The sequence below is a fragment of the Lissotriton helveticus genome, chromosome 5_1 (genome assembly GCF_964261635.1).
Source record: "Lissotriton helveticus chromosome 5_1, aLisHel1.1, whole genome shotgun sequence".
In the NCBI taxonomy this organism is placed as follows: Eukaryota; Metazoa; Chordata; class Amphibia; order Caudata; family Salamandridae; genus Lissotriton; species Lissotriton helveticus.
In genome coordinates this window covers 1,485,991,638-1,486,005,132 of record NC_136065.1, presented here as the reverse complement: position 1 = coordinate 1,486,005,132, position 13,495 = coordinate 1,485,991,638, and the positions used below count along the sequence as shown (strand labels likewise).

The 13,495-nt window shown below is 45.3% G+C and overlaps 1 protein-coding gene and 1 pseudogene across 3 annotated transcripts in view; both read left to right on the top strand.

The window, feature by feature from the left end:
• The window catches only part of TRAF3IP3 (TRAF3 interacting protein 3), a 356,734-nt gene that overhangs the window by 77,922 nt on the left and 265,317 nt on the right, over positions 1 to 13,495 (top strand). The gene's annotated exons all lie outside the window — the stretch shown is intronic.
• LOC144756769 (28S ribosomal RNA) lies at positions 8,388 to 11,401 on the top strand (annotated as a pseudogene).

Here is a 13,495-nt window from a genome sequence, read left to right as displayed (position 1 = left end):
GTTTCTTAGAAGTCCCAGGGGGGAATACACTTATGGCCAGACCCCTTAAAAAGCGTTGATGTTTCAATCCTATGGATAGCGTGGTTGCTTAAAACCATCAAGGAGGTTCATCATCGGGACATAGGGGAGGGGGGAGAGCAACCTTAAATTGCATGAGAAACACCTTCTGATAGGGAATTACGGGGTGAAAAGGAGGGCAGGCCTGTTCATCCTATCAATGTGCACCCAAATTGATCGCGTAAGGCTGATACGAGTCCTTCTGCATGACGCCGTTCCTACTGTCGTGAAAGGCCAGAGTGCACATCCGTTTCTTTCAAGTTACCGACCTCAGCTGCACTAGCCCATTTCAGGCAGGATTAATGGGAATGGGTCATTCATGATTTATTGGTTATTTTCTCCAGCCCTATCTTCCTGAAGGGCTCCTATCAGTCTTGTGTGACCAATTCTTAGTTGTCACCACTGTAAGTAAAAAACAGGTATACCTAATCCACAAATACAGCAATTTATCATGTTGCTTCGTATCATTAAAACTGGTTTCTAAGCCCTGACAATGTTGCTGATCCAACAAAGGGAATGAGATAAGGTGATTTGACAAGGTGTGCACAGAGTGTCTGTTGAAAATTGGACCACAACCCTAAACCTGACTGTCAACACTAATGTCTTATTCTCCAATTGAACAATATACAAATAATCTGTAAATATTGCTTCTTCTAATGAGGCAAGCCCACAATCATTCCCCAGCCCTGACATGATTTATGAATTGTAATACTTTCCTCCTTGGTGGTCTTCGCCAGGATGCCTACATTAGGATTATCAGAGGTCTATTTGCCAACCACAAAATCAAAGTGCACCTTTTATCTCCTCCAAGTACACCAGAAAATCTGCAATGTCAGGACAGTCATAATCAGAGAGAATCCATCACCCTCTTCCAGACATGGAATCTAACACCAACCTGAAGCTCAATCCTATGAAACAGAATTCACTCTCAACGCTAACAGCAGAGGGGAGACCCAAATGTATGGCGAGCTCACCAACAAATGTTGAGGTATTTAAACCCTAGATAAAACACAGAACCAAAATTTAAGGAATACAAAAGACCAAAGTTCTCAAATGCTCTCCATCTAGCCTTGAGAGCACTGCAAAGCTATATTACACAAAGTAAATCTTCAGGCAAGTGATGAAAACGGAGGTATTCAGACAATCATATGTCTTAAAACAGACCCCCATGCACATTTACAAGTAACACTGAATGGGTGGATTCATTCTGTACATGCTCAAAATGAACTCTGTCTACCAATCACCTACCATCCAACCTCCACTACATTAACAACTGTCTGCTCTAATATTGACAGAATGGTCATCAAACCTATTGTCGACTGCTGATTGGTAGCCCAACACCAATCCCAGCCACACTAAGGTCACACATCGTACACTCCCTTCCAACAATGTAATCTTAAGATTTTTTAGGGCCCTGAGCCAAAAAATATTTTGGGAACCCCATTCAGAACAACCTTGAATTTTATTGCATATTTTTTGCTAACTCAAGCTTGCATCAAGGAAGCAATACAGAAAAATTGGCAAAGGTGAGATCGAGGGAAAGATAACATTACCAGGTGGGCCCTTGGAATGTGGGGACCCTGGGCAATTGTCCACTTTGCCTATGCCTTAAAACGTGTCTACCACCCAACAGAACCCACCAGCCGCGTGTTCAAATGTATGCATGACACTCAGAAGTGATTGAAAGGCAGTGCATTAGAGCAGTACTTAGCAAACAATGATCCGGCACTCCACTCAATATTACAGGGCAACTTATAAAGAGACAAATTGTCATAAACAGAAAAAGCAAGTCGTAGTTTGACTTCTTTATTCAAAAATTCTTCTTTTTTTTAAAAATTACATGAAGTATCCAACGCGTTTCGTCCTTACGGACTTCTTCAGGGCCAGTTTGTTCTTGTTATATCCTTTCCAAGATCTAGCTAGAATAGTTTTTTTTTTAAAGTGGTGCCATGGACTTTATCACTAGTATTCAGTAATTCCCTTGAAGGAAAGGATGCATTGAAGAAAAAACGTGTACTATAAGGATGGCTTCAGAAGTGACATCTATTCGTCATCATCTGAATCTTATTCAATTATTCAAACTTCTATATTAATCTCCATTACGGTCCTCTTCTGACAGCGTCCCGACCATGTTCCGCTTGGAAAGGATATAACAAGAATAAACTGGCCCTGAAGAAGTCCGTAAGGACGAAACGCGCGTTGGCTACTTCGTGTCATTTTTAAAAAAAAGAAGAATTTTTGAATAAAGAAGTCAAACTACGACCTGCTTTTTCTGTTCATGACAATTTGCCTCTTTATAAGTTGCTCTGTAATATTGAATGGAGTGCCAGATCATTGTTTGCTAAGTGATGCTTTGTGGAGTGTTCCATAGTAGGTGTAAGGGTATTGCATCTCAGGTCTTTGGCACCCAACCTAATTACCATACCCTATTTAGGGGATAGGTGCAGTCGTTCTTTGGCCCATACCCTGTGTCCATTGTTTTTACTGCATTAGAGCAGTGTAGAGCAAAGTTTAAAATAAATAATATTAAGCCCTCAGACAATGGTCCTTTGACCCAAGATGGCCAGCAACCTCCCCTTCAAAACTCTAAATGCTCAAATAGGTAGACATATTGGTCCCGCTTATTAGTCCTCTGGAAAATAAAGTCCTGCCTCAGAACAACTGAATCCAAATCCATTCCCACTCGGATGATGACAAGTTCCAATGAATCAGAATCCTTAATTTAACAATAAGGGGGATAATTAGTTTATGCAACAGGGTACTCCAAAACGTATGCTGTCCACCAAACAGGCAGTCCACCCTCTCTACTTAGAGGCAGGTCAACCGTCATGTTGCTTCCGGGAGATCCCCTGCTGGCGGACAACCCAGGCCTATGGCCCTGTTAGGGGTTACATTCTGTTGTACTCTTTTTCTTGTTCTAAACATGGCAGAGAGAGCATAGCAGGCCGACGGGAATACAAATAAAAATGATCCACACATCCTGGGAGAAAACTCTCAGGTTTCCAAGGCTGTTAGTTTATTTTGATTTTCAAAATCAAACTCCCACTTTGAGAGTTTATTTTTGAAAAGCAAAATAGTTTGCTAAGTGGCTGCATGAAACATGTCTGCTGTTCTTCAAACTTACAGTACTTTCAGTGGAGCTTCTGTGGTGGTAGCTCCTCTAAAGGCACTGAGATCTCTGTCAGGCAGAAAGAGTTCTCTAAATACGGCAGGCTGTTGTCCACCAGGGAGCGGAGTACATGCCTCCACTGCTCAAATGAAACAGATTATGGCCCTTAAAACCCTGCACGCACCTACATGTTTCATCTCAGGACTATAGGAGTATTATCATATCACACCCATGCTAAAGGACCAGCACTAGTCCTGGACGTAATTCAAATTAGCCGTAATTTACCACGCATGCGTGAGTGGTGCAAAATGTGCCTTGCCAACATCACTGTTGATGTTTTGTACTTAATATAAATAAAACACATAATTTCCTTCACATGGCTCAGTGCTGAGAATTCCGAGCTGCCCTGGAAGTCTCAATGAGGGCTCATTTGCAGCTTCAACCCAGTCAGGGGTCCAGGAGGCTGGATACATTCTCTTCAATGTCCCCCTCTGTCACTTGGTGTGCACGTATTACAAGAAAGGTAGGTAGCCTTCCTCCAGACTATTAGAGACATGGTCCTGAGTCTTTGGCTACATTTCAGCCCTGTCATATGAGCCTTTCTTTCAATCCTTGCTTCCTGGAGACCAGGCAGGGATGCAAAGCTGACTTCCCTGTGCAGGACGACAAATGCAAAAGAACAGATGATGGACAGAATGCTGAGTTAATCTAACATTCACACCTAGTCACAGATCTGGGTTAAATCCATAGTTTTTTTGCACGCAACAGCAGTCCAGTTTAGACCCAGCCATATGCAAATCAGTTTTGACCCTGTGCCCCATTGGAACAGTCCAGCCTGAACTGCCAGGCCAGGTGCTCCCTGGACCAGAAAAAAACATCCTGGGACCGGTTTCGGAGTAACACCCCTCATCAGCCAGGCTAGCTTAAATCTGGTGGCGTAGAGCGCACAGGACCCACATCTGGGCATACCCATCCCACGTAGGGTGACGTATGCAAAAAGAACAGATGATGGACGGAATGCATAACTTCCATCACATGGCTCAGTGTTGGGAATTCCGAGCTGCCCTGGAAGTCTCAATGAGGGTTCATTTGCAGCTTCACCCCAATCAAGGCTCCAGGAGGCTGGATACATTCTCTTTAATGTCCCCCTCTGTCACTTGGTGTGCACGGCTTACAAGAAAGGTAGGTAGCCTACCTCCTGACTATTAGAGACAAGGGCCTGGGTCTTTGGCTACCTTTCAGCCCTGTCAGATGAGCCTTTCCTCCAATCCTTGCTTTCAGGAGAGCAGGCAGGGATGCAAAGCTGACATCCCTGTGCAGGGCAGCCTGCTCTGGGCTGTTTACCCAGCACTATATTGTGATTGGTTGAGTATACTTTTCCATCCGATTTACCTACTTCCCTATCAAATTAAGTGGAAAAATATATGAGTAAGATGTTAGAAATTTTCTGGAAAGCCATAACATTCCAGAGGCAGGACAGAATGGGTCAGAAAATCAGCTCTCTTCTTGGCCTTAGACGACTGAGTTTGGTGGTTGACTGGGTTCAAACAGCAGTACTGATATTACTAGATCATTCGGCTGCATTTGACACCGTCAACCACCAAATACCACTACAGAGATTAAAAGAGATAGGAGCGGAGGGTACTTGTCTGAAATAGTTTGAATTCCTCCTGGCAGAAAGATATCAAGCAATATATATTCCTCCGTTCCGTTAAAACTTCAGGAAAATGGAACATGGGGTACCATAGGGCTCAGCCCTGAGTCCCATATTGTTCAATACCTATATACCCCCACTACTACAATTGATGAGGTCCTTTGGGATTTCTTTTGTTAACTACGCTGATGACACACATTTAAAACTAACCTTGGAGAAGAACTGCCGAAACTCTATTGACAAGCTCTACTTCTGCATTCAGAACATAGCCAACTGGCTATAGAAGAACAGTCTTAAATTCTACACAGAAAAAACAGAGTTTCTTTGCTGTTCATCTTCTAAAATTTCTGATGGACTTCCAGGAAGCTTCAAGCAATGGGACAGCACTGAAAATCCACAAGCATCGCAGGTAGTGCAAAATCTCAGACTGCATGTTGATGAAAATCTCTCCCCAGACACACACATTTATAAAACAGCATCCACCTGTTTTGTATTGTTGAGAAATTTGAGGAAATTAGTCCCACTACTTCCTCAACCTGCCAGAAAGCTGGTGGTACAAAGAGCAATCCTTAGTAAAATGGATTACTGCAATGTGCTGCTGGAGGGAGCTCTGGAAAATCTAAGTAATAGGCTGTACAGGATCCAAAAACGTGCAGCAAAACTGGCCCTGAATAAAGCAAGAAAGTACTCAGCATCAGAAGCCTTAAGAATCATATATTGGCTGCCAGTGAACACATGAGTCACATTCAAGGCAATGTGCATTGTTCAAAAAGATGTGACGAGCTGACCTCACACACCACCAGGTGTCATGCTTCATCATAGGACAACCCACGCCCTCCAAAAACCCAGTTTGATGGAGAGTGGGCCTTTATCAGGTGTCAGGGAGGCGCTTCTAACTAAGAATGGACCCGTGATTAAAATGTATTAAAAACCAATGTGGCATCCTAAACAGTGTTACTCGCTAGACATGACACTTGGTATTAAAATCAAATGTGGCGACAAGAGGATTTAGTACCCCATCATCACTATTACCGGTGACATGTTTCTGCCTAGTGGCTCAGCTGAGTCTGCAGCATTCTTCAGAGAGGGAGCCTGGGAAATATCTGCCACATCCAAAGAAGTCAGCAGGCATGCAAATTACCCACTCCTGATTCAGGAAGGTAGCATCGAAAAATAACAATGAGAAACTCTTTTGAGGGCCTGTAGGTGGAATGAGTACACGTTTAATCATTTAACATGGATCCATTGGAGGGCAAGTCTTGTGTCAGCAGCCACAGTACTTTCAACTCCAATAGTATATATTAAAGTAGTTGCAGGTAAAAAGCTCATAGTTGGATCTTGGAATCGAACTGTTTCTGTTTCTCTGTGCCCCCTTGATGCTCTTGACTGAGTGTAATGGCGGTTCAAACCCTTTGCTTTGAAATAATCAGAGTGTTTAAAGCAGGCAGATTGCCTGAACACTTCATCTATGAGTAACGGAACTGTTGTCTGGTTCTGTTTTGTTAGTTTACAGAACTGGTGCCATGTTTAAAAGGGCTGCATTCGTATTGTGTGACTAGAGGTGAGATTCTTGGACTGACGCAAGATGAACGAAAGCAAAAGTATTTACCAAGAATATTTTCATTAATCAATATCGAAAGTTGGAGGTTAGAAGATAACGTTGTAATCCTGACCATAAACGATGCAGACTAGCGATACAGCAGCGTTAGTAACATGATCCACTGAGCAACTTCTGGGAAACCAAAGTCTTTGCATTCAGGGGGTAGTATCGTTACAAAGTGAAAAGTTAAAAGAATGGACAGAAGGGTCAACACCAGGAGTTGAGTCTGTTCTTTAATTTGGTTCAACACGGGAAACCTTACCTTGCCCAGACACGGAAAGGAGTACCAGACTGATAGCTTTTTTCTCGAATCTGTGGGCAATGGTGCATGGCTGTTCTTAGTTGGTGGAGAGATTTGTCTTGTTTATTCCGATAACAAGCGAGACTCTGCCAGGCTAACTAGTTATCGGACCCCCAGTGGTTTGCGTTCAACTTCTTAAATGGACCATTGGCGTTCAACCACACAAGATCAAGCAATAACAGGTCTATGATGCCCTTAGGTGTCCAGGGCTGCAAGTGCAGGTAACTTGCTAAACCCTGTCCATAGGAATTGCAATTATTTTCAATGAAAGAGGAATCCCCAGTAAGTGCAGATCATACTCTCGTGTTGATTAAGTCCCTGCCCTTTGTACACCATGCCTGTAGCTACTACCGATTGGATGGTCATTGGATCGGCCCCGCCTGGGTCAGCAATGCCTCTTGTGGAGCATCGAGAAGATGATCAAACTTGGCTACCTAGAGGAAGTAAATTGACCTACCGAAGTATCATTATGGTGGAGTGGCCTGAGTAACTAATTGTGACAGCCTGAGACCTCGACCACCTCTTAGCCGGAACCCAAGGCTCTTGGCCCAGCCCACCCCTCATGCGTACTGGTCAGTGAAGCGGTCCTCGGGTGCTGGGCATTTGGGTGAGGCCAGGGCATGGGGTTGGCTCTTATACTTGGAAGGACACAACTAACACATGAGGGAATGGGGCGAATGATACCCCTGGCCCTCTGGGAGAGGTACAATGCAAGAGAGAGATACCCCTCCAGAAAAGAAACCCATGTTTACCATGTAAGCTCCAGAGGATAACTGAATTGCAGTGCCTTCCTGGGCTTGAATTCCCAAAGGGGCCTGCCACCTGGGCCCTTTCAAACTCGAACCACAGCCCACCCGGGTTTCGAGGGACTCAGGAATGGCCTGTCTTGGGTGGCAGGCCAGCGTGAATGAGACGAAGCTTAGGCCACGAGGGAACCCAGGCTCTTCCTCATGGAGATGCTGTGCCCCTCAAACCCAGTTTGAACTGCTTCGAGCTGTGGGAGGAGAAGCTACCCAGGGCAGCTGAAGCTTCCATTTGTATACAAGAAGTGGGTGAGCCACTTTGACGGTGTGGGGGAACCTGGCTCTTCTCCCCTCGGTACCGCCCACCAGAGCAATAAGACCTTAGGCCACTGGCATGCCTTGGGCTGCTGCCTAAGCTGGAGACGCTCGATGAGCAGGGGTCTATCCCTGGCTCCCACTGGCTTCAGTAAGTAGTGGATGGCTCATGTTCAGGTTGGGCAACCCTCGCAAGTTTCCCGGTACCTCGCGGCCTGGCCCTTTGTGGTCAGACTGGGGTTTAAAGAATTGTGTGGCCCTGTTCGGGAGGGCTGCCAGTGTGCTTGGCCTTCCTGGCATTGGTGAATGGGTGAGCGTCCAGTCAGGCTTGTCCTGAAAACCCCAAGGTGACTGGCTGTGTGTGGCTGTCTGTGGTGTCCCACAGCTGTCCACGTGACCCACCTTGGGTGCCTATTTTTGCGGCTTGGGCTGGAGGTGGATGCAGTTGATGATTTGTATGTTGGCCCCCATGGCAAACATAGGGAATGGAGTGCTGCCATGACCCCTCAGTGCGAAAGTGGGTCCCCTCTTTTGATGGCCAGGGAATTGGTCTGGCTCTCTCATACTTCAGCATCTGACTACGACCTAAGATCAATCAGATGTGGTGGCCTGCTGAATTTAAGCGTATTACTAAGTGGAGGAAAATAAGCTAACCAGGATTCCCTCAGTAACACCGAGTGATGAGGGAAGAGCCCAGCGCCAAATCCCTGCCCATGTCAGGTGCAGGAAATGTAGCGTAACGAAGATCGACCTCCAGCATCACTCAGGAGACCCAACTCCTTCTGATCAAGGCTCATAGTACAGACATGCTAGGATGGTAGTGGGCCACATCATGGCAGGATCAGGTCTTCTTGGAGCTGGGTAGCCTGGAAATTCAGCCCAATGCAGGTGATAAATTCCATCTGAAGCTAAATATGGGTGTGAGACCGACAGTCAGAAAAGTACTGTAAGGGAATGTTGAAAAGAACTTTGAAAATAGAGTTCAAGAACGCATGAAATTGTCAAGAAGTAAAAAAGTTAGGTCCATGCAATCTTTCCGCAGGATTCAACACAGTGTGAAGAATGGTTGCCCAGATCGGCGGATCCTCTCTGTGGAACCGCCACTTGGGTGCAGGGTGTATTTCCTCCATGGTGGTGTGGCCTGATTTGCTCCAGGTCTGCAAGGAAGGCTTCAGGGTGGGAGGTGGCTCTCCTATTTAGCAGCAAGTGTTATAGCCTTCTGAGAGCAGGTTCGGTATGTCTGTGGGCTGAGGGGGACTAACCGCCTCCATGCCCTCCCTCAGCAATCTCCCCAGCCTCTCTTGGGGAACACTGGGGTAGGGAAGGGGGGTAAGGTGTGACTACCAACTGAGGCAGACTGTGCTTACTGCACCCTGACTGCTTAGCGCTGTGGGGTGGGGTGGGGAGGACCAAGCTGGGTGCCAGGGGTCTTCGGTCAACTTGCAACAGGGACCAAGGAGTCTAACGTGCACGAGTCGCAAGGCTGATTAAAACCCTGTGGTACAGTGAAGGTGAGGAGATTCTGGTGGAGGTCCATAATGGTCTTGACGTGGAGACCGGTAGTCTGACTTGGATATAGGAGCAAAATACTAATCTCTAGTAGCTAGTTTCCTCTGATGGTTCTCTCAGAATAGCTAGCACTAGGAAGCCATAGTTTTGTTCCCTCTAAAGAGGCCCTCTGCAGACCCAATGGACCTCAAGATTATCGGGCCTATCTCACTGCTTCTTTTTGCTGCCAAAGTCATTGAAAAGGACGTCAACACCCAGCTAGTACACTCCATAGAAACCAACAGCATCCTAGACCACTCTGAATCTGGATTACGCAGCAACCACAGGACCGAGACTGCCGTACTCGCTGCCACCGACAACATCTGCGCCCTCCTCGACTAAGACCAGACAGCAGCCCTCATCCTCCTGGACCTAGCGCCATTGCGTCCTGGATGACTAACAGCTGTCTGAAGCTAAACTTGGAGAAAACAAAAGTGCTCATCCTCAGCTCCACCCCTTCCACATGGGACAATACCTGGTGGCCTCCTGCCCTTGAAAACCCTCCCACCCAAACAGACACACAATGCACGCAACCGCAGCATCATACTCAACTCTTCACTCACCATGAATCATCAGATCAATGCTGTATCCTCTGCATGCTTCAACCCCCTTTGCATACTTCACAAGACGTACAAGTCGATCCCCCCTGACTCCAGGATATCTATCACTCACACACTCATCCCCAGTAGACTGGACTACGGCAACACCCTCTATGCCAGAATCAACAAAAAACTCCTCCACAAACTCCAGATCGTCCAGAATATTGCAGCCAGACTTATCCTCCATATCCCATGACACAATGACATCACCCACACCTCCGCGACCTCCACTTGTCTCCCCGTTGAAAGTAGAATAACCTTCAAGCTGCTCACACATGCCTACAAAGCCCTCCACAACACCGGACCCCAATACCTTAATGACGGAATCTCCTTCCACGCCCCCAAGCGCAACCTTTGCTCATCGAACCTCCCTCGTTTCTACAGGACCAGAGCAGGTGGAAGAGCCTTCTTCTACCTCGCATCCAAGACCTGGAACAAACTCAACTTTCACCTCCGATGAAGTCCGACACTGCACCAGTTGAGAAAGGACCTCAAGACATGGCTATTTGGATGAGCCCAATGGAGCTGCTTACACATGCCCCCTAGCGCCTTGAGACCCTCACGGTGAGTAGCGCGCTTCACAAAACTCTGATTGATTGTCTAGTAAAGTGAATGATTAGAGGTCTTGGGACTGAAACAATCTCAGCCTATTCTCAAACTTTATATGGGTAAGAAGTCCAACTTGCTGGGACGAAGCCAGGCATCAAATGTGAGTGTCTAGTGGGCCATATTTGCTAAACAGAACTGGTGCGGCCGCATGAACTGACTGCCTGCTTATGGTGCCCATTTCCGACGATATTCAGAAGCTAGAAAATGTGTTGGTTGATATAGATAGCAGGATATTGGCCATGGAAGTCAGAATCCACTACGGAGTGTGTAACAACTCCCCTGCAAAATAAATTAGCCCTGAAAATAGATGGCACTGGAGTGTCTAGCCCATACCCAGCCTTCACTGAAAGTCGCAGAGGCCAGACTGCAATGAGCAGGAGGGCAGCTGTGGTATGCACGGAATCCCGGGGTGAAGGCCCAGATAGGGCTTCCACAGGTGCAGATCTTGGTGGTAGTTGTGAATATTAAAAGAAGAACTTTGAAGGCCGAAGTGAAGAAAGGTTCTATATTTGAACAGCCGTTGAAGAGATGAGTGAGCGATGTTTTAAAGGGACAGGACATGGCCTCCATTGACTTCCGGCTATCAAAAGGAGTTGGGCTCAGATTCGGGAGTGATGCAGATTCCAGTGCAGTAACGAAAACGACCCCAGAGAAGCCAATGGGAGCCATGGGGAAAGTTTTCTTTTATTTGTTGAAGGGCAGGTCACCCAGGAATGTCTGCCCTGAGAGAGGAGCCCAAGCCTTGGAAAGCGCTGCCGTTCCAGCGGCTTCCAGTGAGCTCTTGTTGGTCCTTGAAAATTCGGGAGAGATGGTGTAAATCTTGCTTCATATCTGCAGCATATCTCCAGGGGGAACAGCCTCTGGCATGTTGTAGCAGTGTAGGTAAGGGAAGTCGGAAAGTCAGATCAGAAACTCCAGGATTGGCTCTGAGGGATGGGTCAGTCAGTCTGTGTTGTAAAGCAGGGCTGGTTGCGTGCCCAGCTGGATGAGGTGTCATACTCCGGGGTGGCAGTGATATTGGTGCAAGATGGGCCTTTCCTGTGGATCGCCACAGCTGTGGTGGTTGCTTTCCTGTGCTTTACCCTTGGGTGCAGTGCCAGAGTTCTGCCTCGGCTGGCACCTGGCAGCTGACTTAGAACAGCATACCAGGGAAATATGAATGATTAATTAAAAACAAAGTTTTGCGAAGTCCCAAAGCAGGTCTTGACGCAATGTAATTTCTGCTCAGTGTTCTGAATGTCAACGTGAAGAAATTTAGGTGGTAGTAACTATGATTCTCTTAACCTCTTCTCAGTCATAGTGGCCTTTACATTCAAGTGGTCCCTCTGGTAACTGGCTCTATATCACTATACTCTATATAGAGAAGCCTATAGAGATAGGCCAAACAAGGTTCTATCATGGCAGCGAGCGTGAGGCAGCAAGCGTGATAGTGTGAAATGGCGAACTAACAATCACAATTCCAGATGGGTTAGTTCCTGGCGATTAAAACCCTGTTAAGATGGTGAAAGGAGGTGCTGTGTTTTCTATAAATTGTTAACCTCCTTACAGACTTTGTCAATCCAGCACCCACTTCTAACAGCACAACCAATAACAACGATTCAGATCACAATATGACACCCTGTTCATCCTCCGTAACAACAGAAGATGTAAAAACCATAGACCTCAGTGACACCATTGATTTTGTGGCCTCCTCAGCCAAGAGTGACACTATTGCACTAAAACTCCAAAATCTGCCTTATGTTTAGGAGGTCAACGATAAACTCAATAACAAGAAAAGTGATTACACCAAAAAGGTCACTTACTGGCAATATCTCAATGACAAATATACATTATCTATGTGGAGAAATAATTGGAACTTTCAAAGAGCTGAGAAAGAATGTCTCCAATAAACATAGAGGATTCTATCTGAAAACATACTGTTCAAAATTCGACAAGGAAGCAGAATTCCACAACATTACATGCCTCTATGCAAAATGCAAAGGAAGAACAAAAAAAGGAGAGCAGTAATTTCTATGAAGCTTTTGTTACCTCCGATTCGGAACACAAATTGGAGTATCACAACATGCTCGGCATGCATATCCAAGAGTGCAAAATTATGCTAGGCTCGCAGCACTAGCAAGCAGCAAACCATCCAAATTATGGTCGCAAAAAAAAAACGACAGTTATTAGCAGAATTGAAGAAAGTATACGAAAACAAAAGAAATATTAATGCGCTGTTGGTTCAACATTTTTATAAAAACAGGAAACAAATTGCAGAAAAAAGAAGAGATAGAAAAGATAAAAGTAAAAAATGACAAAGGATGTACTGCAAGCATCCAACAACACTTAATGTGACTTCAAAGCTGAAACCGAAGTTTCATTAGAAACACTAAAAGACTTTGTCAACAAAAAGCATGCGCCAAAAATCAGGAACTTTAATGATCTGAACAATTGAATCTCAGAAGTTGAGAAATACTCTAAAAATTCAAAGCATCACAATGCTGCTAGGGACCTGATGGATGAAATTGTGACTTATACTTTAAAGAACACCAACAATATAAGTTCTATGCCTGTCAATCGAAATGAACGAACAAGTGAACCCAGTAATGAGCCTATGAACACTGCTCAAGATGAGCATCAGAATGCCTCAGTTCAAAGTAACATATCAAAGAAAGACAATCGAACACATAAAAAAAGTATGATAAAGCAAAGGGCAGCTACAAGGAATACCAGGCAATGTTCAAGAAAGACAAGAAGAAAATTGCCATGATAATCTCTGATGGTGCAGAAGATGCCACTTGCCAAATCAGTGCCAATGATATCTTTCAATAGTATAAAGATATAATAGAAAAAGAAAATAAGAAACCCCCCAAATTCATCCCTATTGACAGGATACTGGATGAATGGGATGTTGAAAGACTTTACAAAGAAATTACACTGCTTGGAATAACTGAAACCTTCGAACATTCAAACTTAAATAA